This window comes from Chenopodium album, chromosome 4 (genome assembly GCF_948465745.1).
Source record: "Chenopodium album chromosome 4, dcCheAlbu1.1, whole genome shotgun sequence".
Lineage (NCBI taxonomy): Eukaryota > Viridiplantae > Streptophyta > Magnoliopsida > Caryophyllales > Amaranthaceae > Chenopodium > Chenopodium album.
In genome coordinates, this window is record NC_137837.1 from 49,048,517 (window position 1) to 49,063,329 (window position 14,813).

Here is a 14,813-nt window from a genome sequence, read left to right on the forward strand (position 1 = left end):
CTTATTTAAAACGTCTTATTCACACATTTAAAATTGTCCCCAATTTGATGAGAATAAGTCGATTCCAAGATCCGAAGAAACAAAGAGTGGTTAAGCATGCTTTGGCTTGTCTTAACACTCAATCACCTAAGGTAAGCAACGCTTTGCTAATGGCTCCAAGCCACTCTTGGTTGAATAAATCGTCACATCTAATGTTCTCTCAACAATTTATTCACTTTGCCACGACATGTTAGGACTCCATCACTCATATCGTTGACTACAACAAAAACCAACTTGCATACCCGGTATGCCTTACGCTCCTAGGAGAGGTAGTGATGCCTCGCTTTGGCGTAGCCCACCACTACCCTCGTTCGGTTGGTAAGTGTTGTTTTGGAATGGCAAGTTTTACTCAATATTTAGGGACCTAGGGTTTCTATGTTGGTTGATTTAAGTGAACTTAATTAATCATCACAACATTCGAAATCCTAAACATGCATCTAACATATAATTCATATATATATATATATATATATATATATATATATATATATATATATATCGAAAAACATAAATATAAATGCATTTGGCAACTAGCATGACCCCTTGAGATAAATATAAATGCAAAAACATAAATATAAATGCATTTGGCAACTAGCATGACCCCTTGAGATCTTCAAAAGGTCTTCATTTGCAACTTCATGGCTACGTCTTCGAAGAACCTCCATCTTCAAGACTAGACCATAATTAAATGCAACTACTAGTATATACGATTAGGACTAATATAAATATTAAGGTACAAAAATACTCAACGGTTCGCAGATCGTATTTAGATTTACAAAAATACATCACGGATCACAGTCCGTATTTTCTATCCTAATCGGGCCCCACTAGTTGCCATTTCATAAAACCTGTGAGAGAATATACATTCCATTCATCCATTCACTATTTGTGAATGGCCCATGCATTTTACAACGATAAACAAGTAACAATGCATAAACACGCGTGAACTAGTAACTAATCTAGGTGGTTAATCCAATTAACACGCCTAATTAAAACTAGTCAAAGTTGTTTAAACCGGGTATGTAAATAAGCGCAATAAACATTTGAAGCTCCCACTAAATTCCACATCCAACTTAATTAATCCAATTAATTAAGCCGGAAAAACCAAAAATTTCTCAAAATAAATTTTGCCAATGCCACTCAAAACTGAGGCCTAGCCTCCAAAATTTATTAAAATAATTAAAACAAATTAGATTAATAAAATAATTAAAACGACAATTTAAGCAAAAAATTACGTAGTCCAAAATGTCTAAGTGCCTAGCACTAAGACATGGAGTGCTCACATTTCGCACAACCGTTTGATGCTCAATGAACGTGGGAGTGGGCCTGATGTCACTAAGCGTTACACCGCCCACATCAGCGAACTTTCACACATCAATAACGTGGCCCTTGATGGCCATGTTGTACGAACTCATTGCACTACATTGCTTGGCAAGCAACGTCTACGCATATCCCTAATTACACGACGCATGCACCAAGTCCCAAGCCATGCACCAATGTGCTCTTGCTTGCACCAGCTGCGGCCAGCCAAGCAAGGCAGCATGCACAGCGCGCACAGCACCATGCTGCTGTTGCGCCGTGCTGCTGCTTGGTGCTTGCTGGCGCGCCATGCTGCTGGCAGCAAGCAGCAGCCACGATTAGGCTTGCGTGCAAGCACGGGAAACCATCCTTGGCTGCCACATGCGGGCTGCTATGCAGCTCGGCTAGCCAAGTAATGTTCTTACCACGTTTTGCGTGCCATAGCCTCGGGATTTTGATCCCAATTTTGCGTGACATAATTATTAATTCTAAATCAATTTTAGAACTAATTCATTTGAGCAAAAATAAAACTATTTAAACAAGTCTAACTTAAATAATATTTTCAAAGTGCATGTAACCAAAATAATTCCAAAGAACCATTCTTTAATTAAATTGGTTTAACTTGGTGCAACAAAAATAAGAGGGCAATTACTCACTATTAATTTAAATTAATCTTGAGTTTTTGACAAAATCAGAGGGAGTCGGAAAAATGAACATAAGTTCAATAAAGATTCCAACTTTAATACTTGTGAATCCTTGAAAAATTATATCTTCCAATATGAAGATAAACAATTTTCTATCACAAAGATTCAAACTTTATGATTCCAATCAACTAAAAAATGATTAAATCAACAAAGTTTAACAAAAATTCATGGAATTTAGTAATATAAAGTTTCAATCACTTAACATAATTAAAGATTGAATCTTTAATACTTGGAAGCCTCAAAGAACAACAATTTCACGCTTAATGCAATTAGTTTGCAATTATGTAAAAAAATAAAACCAAGCTTTCAAGCACAAATTACTACCAAGTAATCATGCCTAGAGAGGTTTAAAATTGCATATAAAATATGTATTGAACTAATTACATAACCACCATAAATATGCAATTAATTTTCAAGGTTAGAAAGACTTAAAATTTTTCGTAAAAACGAAAAACCCTCAAAAATTGCATTTCTGGTCGTCTTTTGGCTAAAAACCATTCCCTTGAAGAACAAAACCATTTCCAGAACACATTTTCCACCAAAAATTCACTATTTTTGGGTCAAAATCTGGGTTCGGGGCTGAAGATAGCTTAAATACGAGGTTAGTATAAATAAAACGATCTACTAATTTAATTAGCACTTCAAGACCAGAAAATTAAGCCATAAAAAATACCTTGAAAAAATATTATGATTTTAAAAATAAACGAGCGTGGCTCCGATACCGCTGTTGGAGTTTGGTAAGTCCAACTTACCGCGGAAACAACCCCGACCCAAAGAACCACTCGCAATTAATAAAACCATAAAGCATAAATAAATTAATCACAAGATTAAGATAAGATGATTACCTTTGGAGCATGCTTCGCCCAAACGAAATGGGCTCTTACTTCAAAAGCAAGCCTCGAAAATACGACGGCCTCCTACGATAGTCCGCCCACAACCCGACCACCGAAAATGGTCCAATGCCTTGGAGTTAGCAAGGCCCGACCAAAAACCCGAGTGATTAATGAGTTCAAAGGTTTTCACAATGGTGATGCCTTTTTTAACTCTCACTCAAGTGATTTTCCCAATACCCCAACTTGGGTATTTATAGGGAAAATAAGAGAATGAAAAGCTCTCCCATCAATGTGGGAGAATTTTATTTTTCCATTTTATTTTAAAGCTAAAATAAAATTAATAATCAAACTAGTAATAAATCAACAAGTTGCAAGGTCATGTGAGAGGTTAGGTGAGGACCATTTGGAGGAGGGGGGACCAAACTTGCTCCCCACTCCCTCTCCAAAAACCAGCCAAAACACCCTTTCAATGTAACACCCCCGATTTACGAGCCAATAATAAATAAGAAATAAAGGAAAAATAGACAACCTTTAAATAAAATTGCGGAAGCATACACTTAAATCGGAGGTATTACCGCCACACTCAACAACTTGTCGAGTGTTAAGGCTTATAAAATCCCAATAATTACAACCCAATAAACTAGGTGAGCTATTTATACAACTTTATAAACTCATGACATCACACTAATCGAAACACTTGAGCTCCTTTAGCTACGACCACTTGATCAACCTGCTTAGAAAATCTTAACTGCTCACCATTAAGGACAAATTCCAAAATAGATCGTCGCAGGGCCACATAAGAAAAAGACATGGCCGCAAATACAAATAGCACAATAAAACAACACACACGTCAGCAAAAAGCTGAGTAATCACCACATATTAGAATATAGAGTATAATATAATAATTAATATTACTAGATCAATTAAACAATGTAGTTCGAAACTACATTACACATTGTACTCTGAAAATAACCTTTAACAACACAACCTCGAATAATAATTCGAACCTTTACTCAATCAACTCATATAACCCATAAGTCTGCCATGCTCGTTGTTCTATACCTAGCCTTGGACATGGGTAATTCGAATAAAACTAACAAGTATAAAAACTTGAATACTCCCAATAACTAGAAAACACCTTGAACCAGACCACATACGGGTCAATTTCCGCTGTAGGGGACCATAGAAAAATAAATGTTAAAGATTGTACCTCATTCTTAACTCATGATCATTATCTCATTACCAACATGCAAAGAACTAAGGTCTATAACGCCGAGCCTCAAACCAATAACAAAATAATAATTCTCAACCTTTTGATCTCACACATTGATCAAATAACCATTCACAAATTAATAAATAATATCTCAATATTGGCACAGGTTCCCAATTCATATATGACGACATATTCGGTTTATAAATATCTCAACTCTTATTAGGCTAATACTAGTACCCAAAATTAATTAATTATCAACCCAAAGTAATACTCTGCATTAATAATCCTAAAACCTCAAGAACAATACTCCCTATAGCAATTGTTTCGGGGGTTTTTGTCCCTCGGGAGAGTTACAACACTGAAACTGGATCCAACTGAAGATGCCTGTACCTGCAAAGCAAACGGACCGCCGGATGGTCGGTGGTCCGCCTCCGAAGACTAAGTCAGTAAATATTCGGAGATAAAATGTGCGGAAGTAAAGTTATCTGCTTGGATTCCAAGCTCAGGTAAAGTGCTGTGTGTTCCCTGAAAACGACAGCTCTGTGGTAAGTGACGTATTGTCTCGTATTGTGTGTCAAAAATTCTCTCTTTTTTCGTCTCTCGTCATAAATGACGTAATGTCCCTATTTATAGAGTAGAGTGTGTCCTCCTAGGATCTCGTGACCTAGGAGTTAGGTCACGCCGTTTTGCGGCGCCTTGGGATTTGGGCCTTAGAAGGCCGCCATCCCAGGGCCAATACCTGAGTGACACGTGTCTCTGTGCCCAAAAGGATTCTGAAGCACCTTTTGGGTGACACGTGTCGCCGACTAAAGGGTCCCTGCTGGACCTTCAGTCCACGTAGGACGGAGAAGAGTCCTCCCTCCACGTGTCATCATTCCGTAGGTCCAAATGGCACCTACATGGAGGACACGTGGCACTTTCTGATTGGGCCACTTGGCCGGGTATAAAATACCCAAATCATTTGCCCCTCACAGGGGACACGTGCATTGCACGCGACTCCTGTGACAGGTGTCAGTATCTGAGTGGTCAGATTCAAAAATTACTGGAGGGAAAAATTAGGGTTTTTACCCCCCTATAAATAGTAAGGTTTGACCCCCCTCTTGGATTCACACCTTGGCGAATCTCTGGAGAATCTTGGACTTTTTGACTTAAAGAATCTCAAAATTCCCTAAGCGTTTTTCAAGCATCCGACACTCGGCTACCAGTTCGACTGTTCTTTAGTCAACCAGGCGTCTTTCTCCCTTCTTCTAAAGGTAACGCCTGTATTTTCTTTTTACTCTTCATTTTTTCTTTGTTTTCGAAAAAATGGTTCCCCAATTGCATGCGGCACGGCGTAGGATAGTGATCAGCCGGTCACCGGGGACGGCTGAATCTAGAACTAGCAGTGCCGAATGCTTGGCCAAAGACCCTGCTTTGCGAACTTCTCCGAATCCGACCGTTTCCGTGTCTGTGCAGGACACTATGGCCAGAATCAAAAGAACAGCAAGGCAGTGTAGCTCCGATGGAGTTTTCTACCATTCGGATGGGTCGACTGTTTTTTTTTACGGCTCAATAAGAGTGCCTCGAAGTGAGCTGTCGGAACACCCTGACAGCCCCTCCTATCTTCCTCCTACCCCCACTTATTACCATTCGCCCACATCCAGTGGAACTCCCAGTGATGGAATCCTGAGGGAGGCGGATGAAGAATATCAACCCGGGCCTTCTGGACAGGCGCCGGAAGAGAGTCTAGGGGAGGACCCCGCTGGCACCAGTCGGCGGTCCCCTAGCTCTGATGAGAGTTCTGATGACGAGTCGGCCTCGTCATCTTCTTCGGAGAATGCCTCCGTAACTTCAGAGGAGGCTAGATCAAACATAGATTCTGCCAGAGAGTCCCTGGCAGTGGATAGGGGGGAAAGCTGGGCCGAGCCGAGTGCATCCAGGCGCTTGGCGCCAGGCAGGCGGAGCGCCATGGCATCCGGCCTTGCCAATTTTAGGCGCAAGGTCGTCCTAGGCTATGGCTACTCTTTGTCGGTCCCTAACGAGGGCGACACCATAACCTGGCCGAGCCTGGCCAGCTATCAAGACAAAGCTTTCGGCTGCTATGAAGCGGCCTTCCAGGCTGGCCTCCACTTCCCTCTCCATCCGGCCGTGGAGAGGATCTTGGACGGATACCAACTGGGTATCTGGCAACTTGTACCCAACTCCTGGATCAATATTCTGGGGTACGTTGCCGCCTGTGAGATGCTGCAGGTGGAGGCGAGCTTTGAAGCGTTCGCCCACATGCACTATCTGAGCAGGGCGCCTGCTAGGGGCGGTGAAGGCTGGTACACCTTGACCACTTGCAAGGGGTACATGATGGCTGTTGGCAAAGAGAACAAGTGGAAAGACTTGAGGACTAAGCTTTACATAGTCAAGTCTGCCGACAGCCGCCTGAACCAAAAGTATAACAGGTGGAATAAGGATCCACCTCTCCTAGCAGGCAGGAGCGCATTGCCGCCTATTCCCAGGCGGGCAAAGGAGGAGATCATGGACGCGGGGTTGTTTACCGTGTCCGTGTGGACGAATGATGAGGGGGACAAGGAGGTCACCCCTCAATGCTATCTCCCTTTGTACAAGTGGTTTGAAGAAGGGACATTCTTAGCCGCCTGTGGGCTAAGTTCTGAGATGCCGAGAGGTAGTCGGCCGTCTGTTTTATATGCCATTTACCTTTGCTTTTCAGTACTTGTTTAATGATGCTAATCACTTGTTCATTTTTGCAGACAAAGCAATGGAAAAGCTCTCGGCCACAAGGAAGCCGGCTGTATCTGCTGCTCGATACAGGTCGAATGTCCTAAACAGGGCAGAAGTAACCACTCACACCAAAGTGGACGAGCAGAAAACTGGCGGCACCTCCAAGGTAGAAAATTGTTATTCATTTCTGACCAATATTAAATTTGCCCGAATGATTTTTAACGAGCGTTTAACTGGTGTTGATGTAGGGTGCGCCTTCCAAATCTCCTTCAAAACCATCCGACCCTAAAATCCAAAAGACTAGGGCGGGTGATGTGAGCGCATCCGGCAAGGGCGGCCGGAAGCACATTGCTCATAGGCCCAAGAAGGGCCCAGACGCCTCTTCTCTCGAAGCTGAAAAGGAGATCAGCAAACCGGATGCCCAGAGGGCATCGAAGGGTGGCTTTAAGCAACCCACCACTGCTGTCGGCTCAGCAGGAGAGAAGAGGAGCCTAGGGAGAGAGGAGGAACAGAAGGACGACGGTAAAATCCATTCGCCTTTATTGTTCTTTCATTTAGAGGTGCTTGAGTTATTTTTTCTAACTTTCTCTCCTTCTCAGTTCCTGTGCAGAGGCCGACTGTTGTCCAGATGGCCAAGTCCATGCTGAGGGCGGTTGATCCTGACGACAAGGCGTCTGTCAGAGGAGTCGGCACCCTTGACTTGGATGGCATCTTGGGGAACCTCTGCGAGGTTTGAGTTTTAGCTCAAGCAATTTTTTTATTAAACATTATTGCTTTTTCCGCCTGGTTTTAATCATTCGGCTCTTTTGCAGGCCATGCTGCGCGTCCATGGGCTTAGGCAACCCCTCAAGGAGAAATCCAAAGAGGTAACAGTCGCTAAAGCTCGGGCCGAGTCTGCCTTGGATCGAGCTCAATTTGATATTGCTCAGAATGAGTATCTGACGCTTGATATGATGTATTCGCAGGCGGAAGCCAATATGCAGGTGAAGAAGGACCTGGATTCGGCCCGCCTGCGCATCACTTCCCTTAAGAAAGAGATTACAACTCTTAAGGAGAAGCTCGAGCCTCTTCAAGATGCCAAAGAAGAGGCCGAGAGAGCCAAGCAGAAGGTGGGCCGCCTGGAGCAGCGCCTCAGCAACCAGGAGCATCAGCTGAAGTCCAAGTTTGAGTCCGTGGCTGATCAAGAGAGAGAGGATCTTGTTAAGCAAATGATGAGCGATTATGAAGCCATCATGCGGGACACTTGGGCGGTTGTACAGCCGGATTCGGACTATCAGATTTGGAAATCCAAATTTGACGAAGCCAGCAAAGCGTTCGACGCTCGCCTTATTGAAGAGGCTGAGAATGCTGAGGCCGAGGAAAGTTCTGGGTGCGACTCTTCTGGGGAGTCGTCCTCTGGTGGCGAGGAGGAGGATCAGGCGGAGGAGCCAGAGAAAAAGGAGGAAGAGCAGCCGAAGGACGACAAGCCGGCTGCCACTGAAGAGGCTCTCCCCTGATCACTTAAGCTTTGTATCTTTACCGACCGAGGGGTCGGGTAATTTGACAATCTTTCTGGCTTTGCCAGATAACACTCTTAACCAATCGTCTGGTGACGATTGGTCTTTTTTAATTTAAATCCTTCGGCTATTTGGCTGAAGTTATCCATATTGTTGTTGTCCTTTGCATTTTGAATTTTTCATTGCATGTTTTTGGCTAAGTATTATAACCTGTATACCATGCGAATGTTCTTGCCCCTGGACGGATGTCGGGTGGTTTCGGTTTATTGGATTGATTGACTTAGAAATTTTTGATTCTTAGAAGAGTATGCATGGTTTCTAAGTCAATCAATCACTATGGTGATTGCCCCAAACCACGCGGCAGACGTCCATCCAGAATTGGCAAACATAAGTGTTCATTCGGCCATTGGCTCGAACTAACTCAAATTTTCAACTTAGCTAATTTGCCAAGGGTAAACCTCCGCTTTTTCTGCCCCATAAGCAAAAACAAGCGCCTCCGGCCATAGGCCTCTTTGAGATAAAATGCTAAGTTTGTAACTTAACCAATTTTCTTTAAAAATAATTGTCCGCCTGTCTTGCCCCATAGGCAAGGATCAGACGTCATCCGGCCAATAGCCTCAATAATTGCTAAGTAGTTAACTTAACTTGTACAAAATATTCCGCCTGTTTTGCCCCTGAGCAATAACAGGCGCATCCGGCTTTATGCCTCAATTAGCCTCTACTCATGAAACAGTGACAACTGCGTTAAATAGAAAATTCAGGTCTTTTAGATTTCACTTTCGATTAAAACAAACGACTGCGAATGCTGCCTTAGCATTCGGTAGGGCCGCTTGATATGTTCGTAGAGCAATGTGCCACCCAAATGGGAGATGCTTCTCCTCGACGAATTCGCCCAAATGGACGTCGCCGGTTATCTGACTCATGTTGGAGCAGACGGTCATGCTCATGTTGGAGCAGACTGTGACCATGTGGTCTCTTTTTGTTTATTAACATCCGGCCATAGGCCTCATCATGTTTTTATCTGGCCTTAGGCCTCTTAAATGATCAAGTAAATATTCATCAAGTGTTGGTGTATACTTGATGAATTTCGTAGGGACGACTGTTCTAAAACAATCGGTTCCTTCAGAGGGATTGGGGCGTCTGCTGTTGGGACAGACGTTTTCCAGACATATTGGCCGTCTGTATTTGATACAGGCGGCACTTAAAAAACTTAAATAAAAAGACAAGTTGGGAAATGAAGGCATATTCTCATTAACTATACGTGAGATTTACAAAATTGAGGTCTTTACATTCGTACTTAGAAGTAGTACTTTTTCAAGTTGTCTACATTCCAAGTTCTGGGCAGCTGCCTGCCGTCTGGTTCTTCCAGGCGGTAGGTGCCGTCTCTTATCTCCTCATAAATTCGATAGGGGCCTTCCCAATTTGGGGTTAGCTTTCCCTGTTCATTCGCCCTACCGACTGCCTCCATTTTCCGTAGCACAAAGTCCCCCACTTTGAGAGGACGCTTGTGTACTCTTTTGTTATAAGCCCGAGTCATTCTCAGACGGTATATCTCATGACGCAAGGCAGCATTGCCCCTGCGTTCTGGAAGTGAGTCCAATGCTAGGCGCATGGCCTCCCAATTTGCCTCTTCATCATACAACATGATTCGAAGGGTAGGCTCATAGTGCTCGATGGGCAGAACAGCTTCTGCACCATACGCCATTAGCAACGGGGTTTCTCCCGTTGCCCCTTTAGCAGTCGTTCTGATGGACCAAAGGACGTGTGGTAATTCATCCGCCCAAAGGCCACCAGCCCGCTCAATCTTCTTTTTAATCCCGTCTGAGATTAACTGGCCGTTTGCTTGCGGCCGGCCGACTGATGCGAAAAAGCTTGAGACCCCCTGATCTCCCAGCCAAGTCTTGAGTTGGGGCGTCTCAAATTGAGGACCATTGTCAAAAACCATAGACATAGGTACCCCGAAACGAGTGATTATGTTCCTCCAGATAAAGGAAATGACGTCTTTAGTCTTGATGTTTTTGACTGCCTCAGCCTCTACCCACTTGGTAAAGTAATCCACAGCCACCAATATATAGCGCTTGCCGCCTGGTGCAGTTGTATATGGCCCCAGAATGTCCATGCCCCATTTGGCAAAGGGTATTGGGCTGTGGATGGCCGTCAGGTTTGTAGCCGGACGATGGATGAGCTTGCCAAACTTTTGGCACTTGTCACATTTTTTCACCATTTCCATGGCATCCGACTCCAGAGTTGGCCAAAAGTAAAGCCGCCTGGCCTTGGCCGCGAGGGATCTGCCGCCTATATGGGAGGCGCAGAATCCCGAATGCAACTCTTCGAGAACTTCCTTCCCCTTTTCAGGGGTAACACACTTCAACAGGGGTTTCAAAAAGCCAGCCCTGAAGAGCTCTCCTTGCCGCAACTTAAAGTTAGCTGCTCGTTTTTTAAGAACAGCCGCCTCCCGTGGTGAGTCAGGGAGCGTGCCGTCTGCAAGGTAGGTCCGGATGCTGTCCATCCAAGTTGAGCTTCGGTCAAGGATTCCAATGGGGTCTTCCTCAGATATACTTCTTTTTTCCATGACCTCCCAAAAGACTGACCGAGGCGTTTCACAGGAGGCGGATGACGCCAGTTTGGACAGAGCATCCGCCTGATTGTTTGAAGACCTGGGCACTTGAGTTAGATGAAATTCTTCAAGTGACCCAACTTCACTCTTGACCGCCTGCAAATATTTTATCATGGCCGGATGAGTGGCCTCGGAGATCAGCAAGGTGATCCGCCTGCTGTTTGGATTTGACTATCATATCATCAATGTACGCCTCTACATTCCTTCCGATTTGGTTAACGAAGACAGTATTAATCATTCGTTGAAAGGTAGCAGGCGCATTCTTCAAACCAAACGGCATCACCGTATAACAGAACAAACCTTGATCAGTGACGAATGCCGTCTTTTCTTGATCTTTTTTCCAGAGGGGGATCTGATGGAAACCTGAATAGGCGTCCATGAAACTCATCAGGGCATGTCCGGCTGTTGAGTCGACCAGACTGTCGATCTTAGGCAATGGATAGCTATCCTTTGGACAGGCCTTGTTGAGGTCCGTGTAATCAACACACATCCGCCAGGTTCCATTCGGCTTTTTTACTAACACAACGTTAGCTACCCACTCAGGGAAGTTGCACGGCCGGATGAACTTGGCATCTAACAACTTTTTTACTTCGGCAGCTGCCGCCTGACTTCTTTCTTCGCCGTGGTTTCTTTTCTTTTGCCGGATGGGCTTCTTTTTAGGATCCACGGCGAGTTTGTGGACAGCGAGATCCGGGCTGATGCCTGGCATCTCTTCCACATCAAAGGCAAAGATGTCTTTGAAATCCTTGAGCAGCTGGTGAAGGTTTTCCCCCAACTTTGCAAAGGCAATCGTCCCCACCTTAACAGTTCGCTCTGGACGGCTATCATCCAGAGGGATATCAATGTGCTCTCCAGTAGGCTGGGGACGAAGATCATCCGGCCTTTCCCCGGTCAGTGATTGCTATTGCTTTTCTTTTTTGACCTCCACCAGCTGATCAGTCTTTCTTTTTTGACATCGTCAAGGTCAATCATTTGCTTGCCCCGGCCGGATGCTGCGGCCGCAGGCTTGACGTCCGAGAGATAACACTCTCGAGCCGTCTTTTGGTCCCCATTAAGGGAACCAACTGTTCCATCATCCTTCTCATACTTGAGTAGCATGAGAGCAGGGATGATGACGGCCTTACACTCATTAAGAGTGGGTCGGCCAAAGATGAGGTTGTAAGCCGTGAGCTCTTCAACCACTAGGAGATGGATGGTCATGTGTCGACCGTCTCCCCTGCTTCCCAAGCGGACAGGTAGGTCGATTCGTCCGACTGGGTGCACAAGTCCTCCTCCAAACCCAACTAAGGTGTGGGTGACCTCCATCATGCTATCCGGTTTGTACTTGAGATTGGACAAGCATTTGAGGCTGATGAGGTCAGAGGAACTTCCTGTATCAATCAGAATTCGGCCAACCAGCTGGTTGGCGACTTTACATTCAATGACAACAGGGTCATCATGCGGCCGACGGACTTTGCCTCTGTCCTGTTCGGTGATGACAACTTTAGGGAAGGTGGATGTGCTAGATGTATCCCCCTCCTCAACAGAATTGACCATCTTTCTTAGATGGTCCTTGGTACCCCGAATGGTCGGGCCACCACCGGCAAATCCGCCTGCTATCGTGTACACCGGTTCTTCATCAGTTTCGGCACTCACAGCAGGCTGGGGAGTCTTTTTCTTGGACTGCCCCAGATTTGCTTTTGAAGTCACTTTGGACTTCACATAGGACTTAAGCTGTCCTTTGTCGGCCAGTCGGTCGAGCTCCCGCTTGAGACTAAAGCAGTCGTTCGTGTCATGGCCAACATCCTCATGGAAATGACAATGCTTGTTTTTGTTCCTATTTTCAGCGGAACCTTTCATAGCAGTCGGCTTTTCAAGAGTTAGCCGATCCTTAATTTCCAAAAGGATGGAGCAGCAGTCCTTGTGAAATTCGTACCTTGGGACGTACGGTTTCCACTCTTTTTTCTTCTTCTGGGCCGGTTGATCAGAGTTATCAATGGCCCAGACTTGCTTTTTCTTTTTGCTCTCTTCTGGCTTAGGAGCCGGCTGAGCAGACCGAGTCTCTTTCTGCCGGTCGGACTTCTTATGGTCCGACTGCTTATTGGAGGAGCAGAGTTCGGTCGCCTGTATGTAGGCTTCCGCCTCTCGCAAGGCTCCTTGCAGAGTAAAGACTTGTTTGCGGACGAGTTCGTACTTAAAAGTAGACCCGTCCTTCAGACCCTTAAAGAAGTCTGTGAAGGCGACCTCATCAGACAGCCCATGAATCTGGATTCGGACCAGATTGAACCGCCTGACGTAGGATCGCAAACCTTCTCTATCTCCCTGCTGTACATTGCCCAAGTCAAGACTTGTCTTTTTGGCAGGGATGTTCATAGAGAAGTTTGATGCAAACAAGAACGCAAGCGTCTTGAAGCTATTTATGCAGCCAGCCGGCAGGTTGCCAAACCACTGCTGGGCTATGCCCTTCAGGGTGGCTGGAAAGCAACGACACCATGCGGCATCATCCAACCCTTGTAAATACATGAGGTGGGTGTATGCTAGCAGGTGGTCTTCTGGGTTGGAGGTCCCGTCATAGGCTCCAACCAGAATGTTTTTAACTTTGGCCGGCTGTACGGCTTCAGTTATTTCCCTGGAGAAAGCAGAGGGTTGATTTCCAAGGTGTTGCAGCCTAAGCTGCCAGTCCATCGGCTGATAGCCGTATGCCACCTGTCCTCCATAGAGGGTAGGTTGCATGTAAGGTACAACTGGCGCCTGGTACAATGGCTGTGCCATGTACTGGGCGGGCTGAATCACATGTGGCCCAGACTGAACCCTTTGGCTGCTTGCTGGGGTCTCATGTACAGACTGGGAACACCTCACAGAGGTATTCCGAAAGCTATCATGATAAGTCGACGTTGAAGCCGACTCTGATTGCTGGGTTCTCCTCTCCTCAATGTATTGCCGAGCGTCAGAGAACGTTTTTTTGCTACCATCCGGCTGTATGTGCCGGATGGGTTTTCTTGCGCCCATTTCTGGGAAACGGAGCCGATTAAGGTCAAATTGGGGCCTGGCCTTCTCCTTAGGAGCAGGATGAGGAGTCGGCTGACGGTCCCTGACCGACTTCTGTTTGCCAGCTTGGGCTGGCTTCTTGGCCGACTGCTCCTTTCTAGGAGTAGGCGACTTCTTTGAGGCGAGCTGCTTGATTTCACCCCTGAGGCTGCTCAGGAGTGACATTAGCTCATCCCGAGTGACGGGAGTTGATCCTGCCGCCTGGGAAGGATCAACCGGCCGCCCCGAAGGCTTCTTTGGCTGGCCAGCAGTTCTGCTTGGTCCTGCCTGAACATGGGGACGCTCTCGTCGTTCCTTACTGCGGATGCGTTTAGAGATGAGGGATCCATTTGGATCCACATAGGTTTCGACATCAGCGTCGTCACCTGAGTCATGGTCCGTTTGGACCAGTACATCATTTGGAGGCCGAATGGTCTCCGAATTTGGTACAAGCTCTTGTGAAGCCATTTCAGAGGTACTCTCCCCACAGACGGTGCCAAATGTTTCGGGGGTTTTTGTCCCTCGGGAGAGTTACAACACTGAAACTGGATCCAACTGAAGATGCCTGTACCTACAAAGCAAACGGACCGCCGGATGGTCGGTGGTCTGCCTCCGAAGACTAAGTCAGTAAATATTCGGAGATAAAATGTGCGGAAGTAAAGTTATCTGCTTGGATTCCAAGCTCAGGTAAAGTGCTGTGTGTTCCCTGAAAACGACAGCTCTGTGGTAAGTGACGTATTGTCTCGTATTGTGTGTCAAAAATTCTCTCTTTTTTCGTCTCTCGTCATAAATGACGTAATGTCCCTATTTATAGAGTAGAGTGTGTCCTCCTAGGATCTCGTGACCTAGGAGTTAGGTCACGCCGTTTTGCGGCGCCTTGGGATTTGGGCCTTAGAA